Source organism: Symphalangus syndactylus, chromosome 17, assembly GCF_028878055.3.
Source record: "Symphalangus syndactylus isolate Jambi chromosome 17, NHGRI_mSymSyn1-v2.1_pri, whole genome shotgun sequence".
NCBI classification, from domain to species: domain Eukaryota; kingdom Metazoa; phylum Chordata; class Mammalia; order Primates; family Hylobatidae; genus Symphalangus; species Symphalangus syndactylus.
In genome coordinates, this window is record NC_072439.2 from 96240918 (window position 1) to 96254578 (window position 13661).

General features: G+C 45.6%; 1 long non-coding RNA gene across 2 annotated transcripts in view; it reads left to right on the plus strand.

Moving 5' to 3' along the window:
* Positions 1–8575, plus strand: part of LOC134733190 (uncharacterized) — a 29620-nt gene extending 21045 nt beyond the window's left edge. Inside the window, exon 3 of one of the 2 annotated variants that reach the window (XR_010116715.1) lies at positions 8218–8575. This is a non-coding gene — a long non-coding RNA (uncharacterized lncRNA). Of the gene's footprint in view, positions 1–4365; positions 4517–8217 lie in introns of those variants that run through there. The other variant, XR_010116716.1, reaches the window with a different exon arrangement.
* The last annotated feature ends 5086 nt before the right edge of the window (positions 8576–13661 follow it).

A 13661-nucleotide genomic window follows, 5' to 3' on the forward strand; every position in this document is an offset into this window, starting at 1 on the left:
TGTAGAGACAGAGTTTTGCCATGTTGCCTAGGCTGGTGTCAAACTCTTAGACTCAAAGATCTGCCCACCTCGGCCACCCAAAGTGCTAAGATTACAGGTATGAGCCACCACTTCACCTGGCCTTTTTTTTTTTTTTTCTTGAGACAGAGTCTTGCTCTGTTGCCCAGGCTGGAGTGCAGTGGTGCAATCGTGGGTCACTGCAGCCTCGACCTCCTGGGCTCCAGCAGTCCTCCCACCTGAGCCTCCCGAGTAGCTGGGACTACAGGTGTGTGACACCACACGTGGCTAATTTTTTTTGTGTATATATATATATTTTTTTTATTGTAGAGAAGGGGTTCACCATGTTGCCCAGGCTGGTCTCAAACTCTGGGGCTCAAGCAATCTGCCTGCCTCAGCCTCTCAAAGTGCTCGGATTACAGGTGCAAGCCACACACCCAGCCTCACTAGTGACTTTTCATTGCAAGTGTGCATGCAGCAGGCACACTCCCACCTCAGGGCCTTTGCACTTGCTCTGCCATCTGCCTCTACCAGTAGCCCTATGGCTTTTGCTTCCTAACCTTTTTCAGGTCTTTGTTTAAACATCCCCTCCTCACTGAGGCCTACAGTTGAAATCCCTTCCCCTTGGCACGCTTTATCCCCTGTCCTGATCTGTTTTTTTTTTCCATAGCATGAATCACCATCTGCCATATTATAGACGGTAGTTTATTGATTGTCTATCTGCCGCTCCCCACTAGAATGTAATGTCTACAAGGGTGTTTTGTCCACTGTTCTCCATGTCTAGAACTTTACTGGCGTATAGAATATACTTTGAAGATGTTTATCGTTGAATGAACGACTCTTGCTCCACTCACAAAGTGTAAATGTGTCTCCCAAGCCTATCCTTACCCTGCTTAATACTAGTCCTGATTATCCCCCATGCTGACAGCTTGCCTGTGTGGACTCCTGCCTGCTCTCTGTGCCAGGATCCCATGACATGAAACAGAATAGGTGCTTCATAAACGGGAGTGACACTAGGCATGGTGGCATGCATCTGGAGTCCTAGCTACTCGGGAGGCTGAGGCAGGAGGATTGCCTGAGCCCAGGAGTTGGAGGCTGTAGTGCACTTGGATAGCACCTATGAATAGCCAGTGCCCTCCAACCTGGGCAACATAGGGAGCCCTTGTCACAAAAAAAAAAAAAAAAAAAAGCTAGAAGAGAATAATTTGAATATTTCTAGCACAAAGAAAAGACAAATATTTAAGATAATGGATAGCCCAATTACACAGATTTGATCTTTACAAATTATATGAATGTATTAAATTATCATGGCTGGGTGCAGTGGCTCACACTTGTAATCCCAGCACTTTTGGAGGCGGAGGTGGGTGGATCATCTGCCGTCAGGAGTTCCAGACCAGCCTGGCAAACATGGCAAACATGTACTAAAAATACAAAAAATTAGCCAGGTGTGGTGGCAGGCACCTGTAATCCCAGCAACTCAGGAGGCCGAGGCAGAAGAATTGCTTGAACCCGGGAGGCAGAGGTTGCAGTGAGCCAAGACCGCACCACTGCTTTGTAGCCTGGGCAACAGAGTGAGACGCCATTTCAATAATGATAATAAACTATCACATGTAACCACCAAATATGTACATCATTATGTATCAATAAAAATAAATAAATAAATGTGAATAAATGACCGAGAGTATGAATGATGCCATCCCTCCGATGCCCTTACACTGTGGTTCTCCAGCACCTGCTACTTAGGTTTCTTCAGATACCAGCTGCTCTGGGAGCTACACCTTGTTTCAGGATCTCAGTCGCTGCCTTCAGCAGCCCACTATCTGATCCAAGCAGCCATGGATTCTCTTCTGCATCCAGCCACTCCTGTACCCTCTTCCCTTTTAGGTTTTGCTACTGTCTATAAACTTGCTTTGAAGATTTGAGATTTGAGCTCCTACGTCACCAGGTCACCCTCAGAGGCATCGGGACATGCTCTTCAAGTAAAGTCCAAATGAGGGATTAGACACTGTGGGCTTCATTTCTCAGTGTCCTCTCTCAAGAGCTAGACTATTACTTGCATTTCTCATCTCCTTGAATCATCAGCGCCTGGTGCTATCATTTAAAATAGGGAAAGTTATGAACTGGGTTAATTTTTTTTTTTTTTTTTTTTTTTTGAAATAGAGTGTCAGTTTGTGGCCCAGGCTGAAGTACAGTGGTGCAATCTTGGCTCACTGCAACCTCTGCCTCCCGAGTTCAAGCAATTCTCCTGCCTCAGCCTCCCAAGTAGCTGGGATTACAGGTGTTCACCACCATGCCTGGCTAGTTTTTGTGTTTTTAGTAGAGACGGGGTTTCACCATGTTGGCCAGGCTGGTCTCGAACTTATGACCTCAAGTGATCTGCCCACCTCAGCCTCCCAAAGTGCTGGGATTACAGGCATGAGGCACCACACCAGGCCAAAAAAATTTTTTATAAAGAAAAAAGAAAGAAAGCCGGGCGCGGTGGCTCACGCCTGTAATCCCAGCACTTTGGGAGGCTGAGGCGGGTGGATCACGAGGTCAGGAGATCGAGACCACGGTGAAACCCCGTCTCTACTAAAAATACAAAAACATTAGCCGGGCGTGGTGGCGGGTGCCTGTAGTCCCAGCTACTCGGAGAGGCTGAGGCAGGAGAATGGCGTGAACCCGGGAGGCGGAGCTTGCAGTGAGCCGAGATTGTGCCACTGCACTCCAGCCTGGGTGACAGAGCAAGACTCCGTCTCAAAAAAAAAAAAAAAAAAAAAAAAAAGAAAAAAGAAAGAAGAGAAATAAAGTAGGGAAAGATGATTAGTAAGTCTCTTCTTTTCCAGGGCCTTAGTTTTCCTACCTGTAAAATACAGAGCATGGTATTTTTGGAGTCCGTGAATCCACCAAGTACAGTATCATCTTTGCATGGTGCTTTAAAGCATATAAAACATTTTAGACAAACAAGATCTTATTTAACACAAAAATGCCCAATAAATGTTTGCTAACAGGAATGATAATGGGGATTCTGTGTGAGCCGAAAGAAGCCTATTGAAGGTGAATGTGTCCTTTATTACTGTCTGACGACCAATTAAAGTTAAAACGAGTATGAGTCACTACATGTTAGAATTAATTTTGAATCCCTTAGTTTAATTCCTACATGTTGTCAATGCCTGAGGGAAATGGTCTAGCCACAGGTGCCAGCTCACAAGAAAGGGGAAGGCCAGGTATGGTGGCTCACACCTGCCATCCCATCATTTTGGGAGGCTGAGGCCAGCAGATCACTTGAGGCCAGGAGTTTGAGACCAGCCTGTGCAATGTAGGGAGATCTCTATAAAAAAGTAATTAGCCAGGCATGGTGGTATGCACCTGCAGTCCCAGCTGTTTGAGAGACTGAGGCAGGCAGATCACATGAGCCTAGAAGTTCGAGGCCGCAGTGAGCTATGAAAGCACCATTGCACTCCAGCCTGAGCAACAGAGTGAGACCTTGCCTCAAAAATTAAAAAATAAAATAAATATAAAAATAAAACAAGAGAGAGAGGGCGCCGTCTCTGTGGTACTATTCGGCTGTGTTACATAAGTGGCATTTTATTTGGAAAAAAAAAAAAATTCCTCCAAGGGGTTCATTTCCTCGGATCAAATGTCGTTCCAGGTGTTGGTATGCATTCGACACGTGCATTCTTCAGCCCTGGTTATTCTATGTTATGTAAAACTCTATTTCAAAATACAGATCTTCCCAGAAGAGTGGGTGCCCATTCTCCTTCAGGCTGTGCTAAATGGAAGGTGCTAAACACCTGCCTGAGGCCAGGTCCAGGCCACACACCTGGGCAGGTGATGCTTCACCTCCTACCCCCAGGTGCACCCTCTGGGTAAACACAAGCTCTGCTGGGCCCCAGCCACCACCAAGGGTTCTGGTTTCACTGTTGCTAAGGATAGTGAACTTTTTAAAACAACCTTCCCTTTCTTCTCCAATCTGGTAGAAAAACAAAACCCGGTCAGGAACCAATCAAGTGGAAGAGACTGCAGCTAAATAAAATAAACCTAGCACTTGACTTCCTCTGACATCAGTTCCCAGAATCTCTGGAGTGATGGGAGGATCCATGCGGGGGTGGTTTTGGGGAGCCTGGCCAAGGGGTCTCTTGCAGGGCCTGAGGTCCAACATTTAAGGGAGCAGGAAGAAAGAAGAAGGAGGTTTCCTCTTATATTGCTGCCTCTTCTCATCAACTCCCCTTGAACCTCAAGAAAAGGGCTGGGCACAATGGCTCGTGTCTGTAACCCCAGGGCGTTGGGAGGCTGAGGCAGGAAGATCACTTGAGGCCAGGAGTTTGAGACTAGCCTGCGCAACATAGTGAAACCCCTCCATTTCTACTTTAAATTTTTCTTTTACAGGCGGAGTGTGGTGACTCTCGCCTATAATCCCAGCACGTTGAGAGGCCAAGGTGGGCAGCTCACTTGAGCTCAGGAGTTCGAGACCAGCCTGGGCAACATGGCAAAACCCCATCTCTACAAAAAATACAAAAATTAGCCAGGCATGGTGGTGTGCACCTGTAGTCCCAGATACTTGGAGGCTGAAGTGGAAGGATCACTTGAGCCTGGGAGGCAGAGGTTGCAGTGAGCCAAGATCGCATCACTGCACTCCAGCCTGAGTGACAGTGAGACCCTGTCTCAAAAAAGGAAAAAAGAAAAGAAATTAAAATTAAATAAATTTTAAAAATCTTTTTTTCTTTCTCTCTTTTTTTTTTTTTTTTTTTTTTTTCAAAGAAGCCTCCTAAGAGCCAGGCTATTAGCACCATCCTCTCTTTCAAGTGCTATACAGTGATCGGGTGAAACTGGAGAACATCTGAGTTGGGAGAGAATTCTAAGATCTCAAGTGTAAAAGCTTAATTTTGCTGACTAAAAACTGAAGTCCAGAAAAGGAAAGAGGTTTTTGGCAAGGGGACACAGCCAACTGGTGGCAGAGCTGGCAACAGAACCCAGGATCCTTTTGACAACCCCCACCCCACATACACACACCCTCCCAAAGTGTGATCTCGCTCCAAAAAACTAGCTTCTCTCCGAGTTTTCGCGTTTCTATCAGATGCCCCCTCATCCTTTTTTTTTTTCTCCCCCCTTTATGGCTATCTATCTTCTACAGGAAGGACAGAAGCCCTTTTCTTCTCAGTGAATAAGATTGGGAATCTTGTCCAGGCTCAGTGGCTCACACCTGTAATCCCAGCACTTTTGGAGGCCGAGGTGGGCAGATCCCCTGAGGTCAGGAGTTCAAGACCAACCTGGCCAACATGATGAAACCTCATCTCTACTAAAAATACCAAACTAGCAGGGCATGGTAGCGCATGCCTGTAATCCTAGCTACTCAGTAGGCTGAGGCAGGAGAATCTCTTGAAACCAGGAGGCAGAGGTTGCAGTGAGCCGAGATTGCGCCACTGCACTCCAGCCTGGGCAATAAGAGTGAAGCTCCATCTCAAAAAAAAAATAATAAATAAAAAGATTGGGAATCTTGAGAGACTAAAAGAATAGGGTGAATAAGTAAAGAAAAAAGACTGGGAATCTGAGAGTCATTCTTAAGTATTTTTCTTATCCCACATGTGCAAGTAATGATTCCTATTGAGGCTTACTTTAAAATATCTTACTTTCTATTCCACCCTAGCCTTCAGTCCGTGCCTGCTGCTGCCCCCTACCTCTGACCTCTCTCCAGGCCACCCGGTAGATAGCTTACATATTGGTGATAACTTACAGTTGTCATACACGTACATGGCATCACTGTACTGTGTTCTACATGTGTTATTTTATTCCTCTAAAAGACCCCGTAAGCTGGATGCCTTTATTACCCCATTTTATAGATGAAGAAACTGAGGCTCAGTGTGGTTAAATAATATTTGTAAGATCTCACAGCAAGAAAGGAGAACTGGGATTTTATTAATTATTATTATTATTATTATTTTTGAGACAGAGTCTTGCTCTGTCACCCAGGCTGGAGTGCAGTGATGTGATCTCGGCTCACTGCAGCCTCCACCTCCCAGGTTCAAGCAATTCTCCTGCCTCAGCCTCCCAAGTAGCTGGGATTATAGGCACGCGTCACCACGCCCAGCTAATTTTTGTATTTTTAGTAGAGACGGGGTTTTGCCATGTTGGCCAGGCTGGTCTCGAACTCCTGACCTCAGGTGATCTGCCTACCTCAGCCTCCCAAAGTGCTGGGATTATAGGGGTGAGCCAGTGCGCCTGGCCAGAACTGGGATTTTAGAAGAACCAAGTGGTCTGGTGCCAAAATCCAAACTCCCAGCTACTATACCATATTGCATTTCTCTGAAGCACCAATATGACCATGTCACTCCTGTGCTCAAGCCTCTTCAGTGGCTCCCTTCTGACTGTGGTGGTTCAAATTCCTAGTTGGGCATTACAGGCTCTTCAGTGGTTTGTCTCTTGCTCTCCTGCAGGTAAGTTAATGCACTTTGTTGTGTCTCACATTCCTCATCTATTACTTGAGTGTGATAATATCCTCTTATGAGACTGTCACGAGGATTAAAGGAGGTCACTCAGCACAAAGTGACACAATTGGCGTTAGTGATCATTTAGTTACCTTTGTACTTTTCCTCCCAACTTACTTAGAGGACTCCTCTGACCAGAATGTTGCTAAACTGAATTGGTCAGAGGAGGAGCCGCTAAACTCCTCTGACGGTGCTTGTTGCTAAACTGAATGTGAATGTAATTTTTCCCTTCCTAGAAATGTTCCCCACTCCCATATGCCAACGTCTCCAAATCCTTCCAAACCCAACCATCCTCCAGTCACTCCACTTCAGTGACCCCCACCCTCTTCTACTAATTGAAACTCCTGGGACACTTACTCTTTTTTTTTTTTTTTTTTTTTTTTTTTTTTTTTTTTGAGACAGAGTCTCGCTCTGTCACCCAGGCTGGAGTGCAGTGGCGCGATCTCGGCTCACTGCAAGCTCCGCCTCCCGGGTTCACGCCATTCTCCTGCCTCAGCCTCCCAAGTAGCTGGGACTACAGGCGCCCGCCAATACGCCCGGCTAATTTTTTGTATTTTTAGTAGAGACGGGGTTTCACCGTGTTAGCCAGGATGGTCTCGATCTCCTGACCTCGTGATCCGCCCGCCTCGGCCTCCCAAAGTGCTGGGATTACAGGCTTGAGCCACCGTGCCCGGCCACTTACTCTTTTTTTGAGGCAGAGACTCACTCTTTCACCTAAGCTGGAGTGCAATGGTGTGATCTCAGCTCACTGAAACCTCCACCTCCCGGGTTCCAGTGATTCTTCTGCCTCAGCCTCCCGAGTAGCTGGGACTAGATGCTTGCACCACTATGCCCAGATAATTTTTGTATTTTTAGTAGAGACAAGGTTTCATCATGTTGGCCAGGCTGGTTTCGAACTCCTGACCTCAAGTGATCTGTCCACCTCGGTCTCCCACAGTGCTGAGATTATAGGCGTGAGCCACCACACCTGGCCTGGGGGACATTTATTCTCATCATCCTTTTTTTTCCACACCACTATTTATTTACTCATTTGTTAAACATTTATCAAGTGCTTACTCTAATAACAATACCTGTACAGACAGTCCCTGAGTTAATGGTGATTGACTTAATGATATTTTCAGTTGATGATGGGTTTACAGGGATGTAGACCCATCTTACACTTGATTGGTTTTTTTTTTTTTTTTGGTCTTTTTTTTTTTCCTTTCTGTGGAGAACGGGGTCTTGCTGTATTGCCCAGGCAGGTCTCGAACTTCTGGGCTCAAGCTATCCTCCCGCCTCCTCCTCCCTAAGATCTGAGATTACAGGCATGAGCCACCATGCCCAGTGGACGTAACCCCACCTTAAGTCAAGGAGCATCTGTATTTGACTTGATACTTTACGAAGGGCTCCATACCACAGCTCTGCGTCTGTAAATCCTCACAAAAGGCTTGGAAGGGATTCCCATTTTTAGGCTGTCCTAGTTTTACCAGCTGGTGGTAAACACTGGTGTCAGCGCCAGGGTTCCTGGGGATCCAGAGGTGATGCTGACAGGACCCCCGTCTTCCTGGGTCTGTCCCGCAGACCCTGGCTGACAGATGAAATGAGTACTCAGATAGAAGTATGCAGTGTAAGAGCAGCTAGGTGACTGCCTGGCTCTAGTGTCCAGAGAGCAGCCCGAGAGCTGGAGCTGCTTGCTTTTATTCAGTGCAGGCACAATGACGAAAACCTGGAGCCAACACAACCTGCAGGTAATTAACATTTATCATTCCCCTTTCAGGGACCATCATGCACGTGGATGATCAACGGTCAGTTCCTGGTCAACATAAGTAAACAAGCCTCTTAAAGATAAATTCCCCCACACTCCCTTGTACCTACTCCTTGCCCTCTGCCCCAGGGTTATAGAACAGCTGCTTTCTGCTATTCTCCCCCCAGGCTCTGCAGAACCTTCTGACCTTTCAGAAGGTTTGCGTCCTTTCCCTGTAGTTTTTCCACCACTCTGACCAATCTCCCACAATGCATAGCCTTGTATGCAAAGCCAGGCCTGTCCGTGCAGGGTGACAATCCAAGGCAGACAGTGGCAAAATCTGGTGGAGGCATCAGAGATAGTACCATCAGTTTGCTGGAACAAGCATATCAAGGAGCCTGGCAGATCTACACTTCACCAGACAGTGCCTGTGGCCAACAGGGCAGGCCCTTGCTCCAGGGAAAAACTCAGCAATCAAAACTCCTTGCTCTGCTGTCACAGAACTCTCCAGGAGATCCTCAGTGTCATCAGAAGTGCTGAGAAATGTGGCCTGCTGTCTTTCCAGCTAAGGGAGGTGGCCCGTTCGACCCTGGGTTGTCCTCTGCAAACACGCTGCTGCAGGTTGCATGGCACCATCTCCTGATTGCAATTTGCTTTCCTGAGGGAGTGAACTGACTGAAATTGGATGGTAATAAGTTGCTAGGTTATATTCCACTGTTTAGTTTATGAGGCTTATTTATTTTGCTTTGACGTTAACCACTGCCTTCCTTTTAAGGAGCTGGGGAGGCAGAGCATGGCAACAGGTGCAGGGTGAGGAGTGGCACCACCTCCTTTCAGTGAGGATTTGGGAGGGGTGAAAAGCACCCTAATCTTCTCAGCTGCATGTGAACAAACCATCTGTCAAGGTGGGTCCTTCCTATAGGGAGGATGATGTCAGCCCTTCAGGGAGGTCTCAGTTTTCTTCCTCCACTTCCTAATCCCTTCATTATAATTCCTTCCACAACAGAATAAGTTTCTTGAGCAATGCAGCAATATCTAGCAATTTTAGATAGACATTTACCTTTTGACCTAGAAATCGCACTTCTACGAATCCATCCTAAAGACACACTCTCAGCTGGATGTGGTCGCTCATGCCTGTGATCCTAACGCTCTGAGAGGCTAAAGTGGAAGAATCACTTGGGCTTAGGAGCTCAAGATCAGCCTGGGCAACATAGCAAGACCCTATCTTTAAAAAACAAAAAAAAAGATAAAAAAGACACATAGTCAAAAATTCAAAAATTAATTAATATACTTAAGGCTATTTATTACAGAAACATTGGTAGTAGCAAAAGACTGGAAATAACTCAATGCCCATCAATAGGGAACAGAGTAAATAAACTAGGATACCTACACATAATGGAGTGCCATGCAGCTTTGAAAGGAAATGAGGCATATTTCTATGTTCTATGTTGTGATCGCCAGGATATAACCTAATGAGTAAAAAGCCAGGTGAAGAAAATTCTGATAATATGCTATCATTGGAGAGGGGAATATGAATATACTGTACATCACATAGGAGGAGACAGGAAATAAAGTGAGAGGATTGGGATAGAAGCTAGACTTTTCTAAATATATCTTGTTTTATAGATTTATGTTGGAAGTTTGTGGATATAGTACTTTAGAAAAGTATAAAACAAAATTAGACTTGACAAAATGAAACAAATCAATCTGTTAAGTTGATGGTGTAACTACACAGTGAGAAACTATTGCAAATGACCTTATCACTCAGGAATTCCACTGTATATTCCTAATAGGAGATCCCTTAATGACCAAACCCAAACCCAGTCCAACCAAACCAAAAAACCTTGTAAAATATCTGAAACCATTTTTAGTAATGAAATGAGAAATGTGGTAGTGTTGGCGATATGGTTTGGCTGTGTCCCCACCCTGACGTCATCTTGAATTGTAACTCCCACAATTCCCACATGTCATGAGAGGAACCCAGTGGGAGGTGATTGAATTATGGGTGTGGGTCTTTCCTGCGCTGTTCCCATGATAGTGAATGTCAAGATCTGATGATTTTAAAAATGGTTTCCCTGCACAAGCTCTCTCTCTTGCCTGCCACCATCTATGTAAGATGTGACTTGTTCCTCCTTGCCTTCCACTGTGATTGTGAGGCCTCCCCAGCCATGTGGAACTGTAAGTCCATTAAACCTCTTTTTCTTCCCAATCTCGGGTATGTCTTCATCAGCAGCATGAAAATAGACTAATACAGCAAATTGGTACCAATAGAGTGGGGTGCTGCTGAAAAGATACCCAAAAATGTGGAAGCAACTGGAACAGTTTGGAGGGCTCAGAAGAAGATAGGAAAATGTGGGATAGTTTGGAACTTCCTAGAGACTTGTTGAATGGCTTTGACAAAAATGCTGATAGTGATACGAACAATAAGGTCCAGGCTGAGGTGGTCTCAGATGGAGATGAGGAACTTGTTGGGAACTGGAACAAAGGTGACCCTTGTTATGTTTTAGCAAAGTGACTGGTGGCATTTTGCTCCTGCCTTAGAGATTTGCAGAACTTTGAACTTGAGAGAGATGATTTAGGGTATCTGGTGGAAGAAATGTCTAAGCAACAAAGTATTCAAGAGGTGACTTGGGTGCTCTTAAACACATTCAGTTTTATAAGGGAAGCAGAGCATAAAAGTTCAGAAACTTTGCAGCCTGACAATGTAATAGAAAAGAAAATTCTATTTTCTGAGGAGAAATTCAAGCTGGCTGCAGAAATTTGCATAAGTAATGGGGACCCAAATATTAATCTCCAAGACAATGGGGAAAATGTCTCCAAGGCATGTCAGAGGTCTTCATGGCAGCCCCTCCCATCACAGGCCCAGAGGCCTAGGAAGAAAAAATGGTTTCTTGGGCCAGGCCCAGGGTCTCCATGCTGTGTGCAGCCTAGGGACTTGGTGCCCTGCATCCCAGCTACTCCAGCCATGATCAAAAGGGCCCAAGGTACAGCTCGGGCTGTGGCTGCAGAGGGTGAAAGCCTCAAGCCTTGGAAGCTTCCATGTGGCATTCAACCTGTGGATGCACAGAAGTCAAGAATTGAGGCTTGGGAATCTCTGCCTAGATTTCAGAGGATGTATGGAAACACCTGGATATCCAGAAAGTTTGCTGCAGGGACAGGGCCCTCATGGAGAACCTCTGCTAGGGCAGTGTGGAACGGAAATGTGGGGTTGGAGTCCCCACACAGAGTCCCAACTGGGGCACCGCCTAGTGGAGCTGTGAGAAGAGGGCCACCATCCTCCAGACCCCAGAATTGTAGATCCACTGACAGCTTGCACATGTGCCTGGAAAAGCTGCAGACACTCAACATCAGCCCATGAAAGCAGCCAGAAGGGAGGGTGTACCCTGCAAAGCCACAGGGGCTGAGCTGCCCAAGACCATGGGAACCCTCTTCTTGCATCAGGGTGACCTGGATGCGAGACATGGAGTCAAAGGAGATCATTTTGGAGATTTAAGACTTAATTGTGCCGGGTGCAGTGGCTCACGCCTGTAATCCCAGCACTTTGGGAGGCCGAGGTGGGCGGATCACCTGAGATTGGGAGTTAGAGACCAGCCTGACTAACATGGAGAAACCTCATCTCTACTAAAAATACAAAATTAGCCAGGCATGGTGGTGCGTGCCTGTAATCCCAGCTTCTCGGGGGGCTGAGGCAGGAGAATCGCTTGAACCCGGGAGGCGGAGGTTATGGTGAGCCGAGATCACGCCATTGCACTCCAGCCTGGGTAACAAGAGCAAAACTCTGTCTCAAAAAAAAAAAAAAAAAAAGACTTAACTGCCCTGCTGGATTTCTGATTTGTATGGGGACTATAGCGCCTTTGTTTTGGCCAATTTCTCCCATTTGGAATGGCTGTATTTACCCAATACCTGTACCCCCATTGTATCTGGGAAGTAACTAACTTGCTTTTGATCTTACAGGCTCCTAGGTGAAAGGAATGTGCCTTGTCTCAGATGAGACTTTGAACTGTGGGCTTTTGGGTTAATGCTGAAATGAGTTAAGACTTTGGGAGACTGTTGGGAAAGCATGATTGGTTTTGAAATGTGAGAACATGAGATTTGGGAGGGGCCAGAGGTGGGATGATATGGTTCGGCTGTGTCCGCACCCAAATCTCATTTTGAATTGTAACTCCCACAATTCCTATGTGTCATTGGAGGAACCCAGTGGGAGGTGATTGAATTATGGGGGCGGGTCTTTCCTGTGTGGTTCTCATGATAGTAGATGAGTCTCACAAGATCTGATAGTTTTAAAAGTGGGAGTTTCCCTGCACGAGCTGTCTCTCTTGCCTGCTGCCATTCATGTAAGATGTGACTTTCTCCTCCTTGCCTTCCACCATGATTGTGAGGCCGTCCCAGCCATGTGGGACTGTAAGGTCATTAAACCTTTTTTTCTTCCCAGTTTTGCATATGTCTTTATCAGCAGCATGAAAATGGACTAATACAGTTGGTAAGACTGTTTTGCATGTATTATAGGATAAAGCAATGAATAATTATGTTGTTTTGAAAAGTGGGATGTTTTACATCCCAGGTATGGATATAAGATCAATAAAGTTAAGTAGAAACATTTTAGTCTTACCTAAATTTGAAATAGAACTCTTAGTAAGAACCCATAAAGTATTTGCTTGTAAAAAATTGTTTCTAGAAACCATCATCAATTCAAAAGCAAGCATTTCTTGCACACAGAATATGATCTCTAAATGCCATTTACTAAAAGAAAGCAGGGCTCCTTAGAAAAATGGCTGATTCCAGATCTGGGCTCCTGGGAAAGAAATGTACAAGATGAGCTTGGAACATCATATTATGCACCAGATAATTAAGCATTTATCAAGAACAATAGGGTGATTTCAAAAGACAAATACCAGATATTATGGGCCTTCTGATGAAAACATTAGTCATGAAGTAGTCTTTCCAAAATCCCTAACCTAAATCTGATCAACTACTCTAAATCTAACTTCTAATTTACAGGAAATGTCAAGGACAGAGAACATGTTAAATCATACTGCTGGTTGCAATCACCAAAATTATTGCAGTGGCTCATGCCTATAATTCCAGCACTTTGGGAGGCTAAGGAGGGCAGATTGCTTGAGCCCAGGAGTCTGAAACCAGTCTGTGAAATATAGTGAGACCCCCATCTCTACAAAAAATTGAAAAAATTAACCAGGCATGGTGACATGCACCTGTGGTCTCAGCTACTCTGCAGCCTGAGGCAGGAGGATCGCTTGACCCCAGGAGTTTGAGGGTCCCTCGAGCCATGATTGCACTACTGCACTCCAGCCTGTGTGACAGAACAATACCGTTTCAAAAAAAAAAAAATTATCACAAAGACTTAGGTGCCTGTAGTCCCAGCTACTGAGGAGGATGAGGCAGGAGGATGAGGCTGGAGGATGGCTTGAGCCCAGGAGTTCCAGTCCAGACTGGGCAACATAGTAACCCCATCCCTTAAA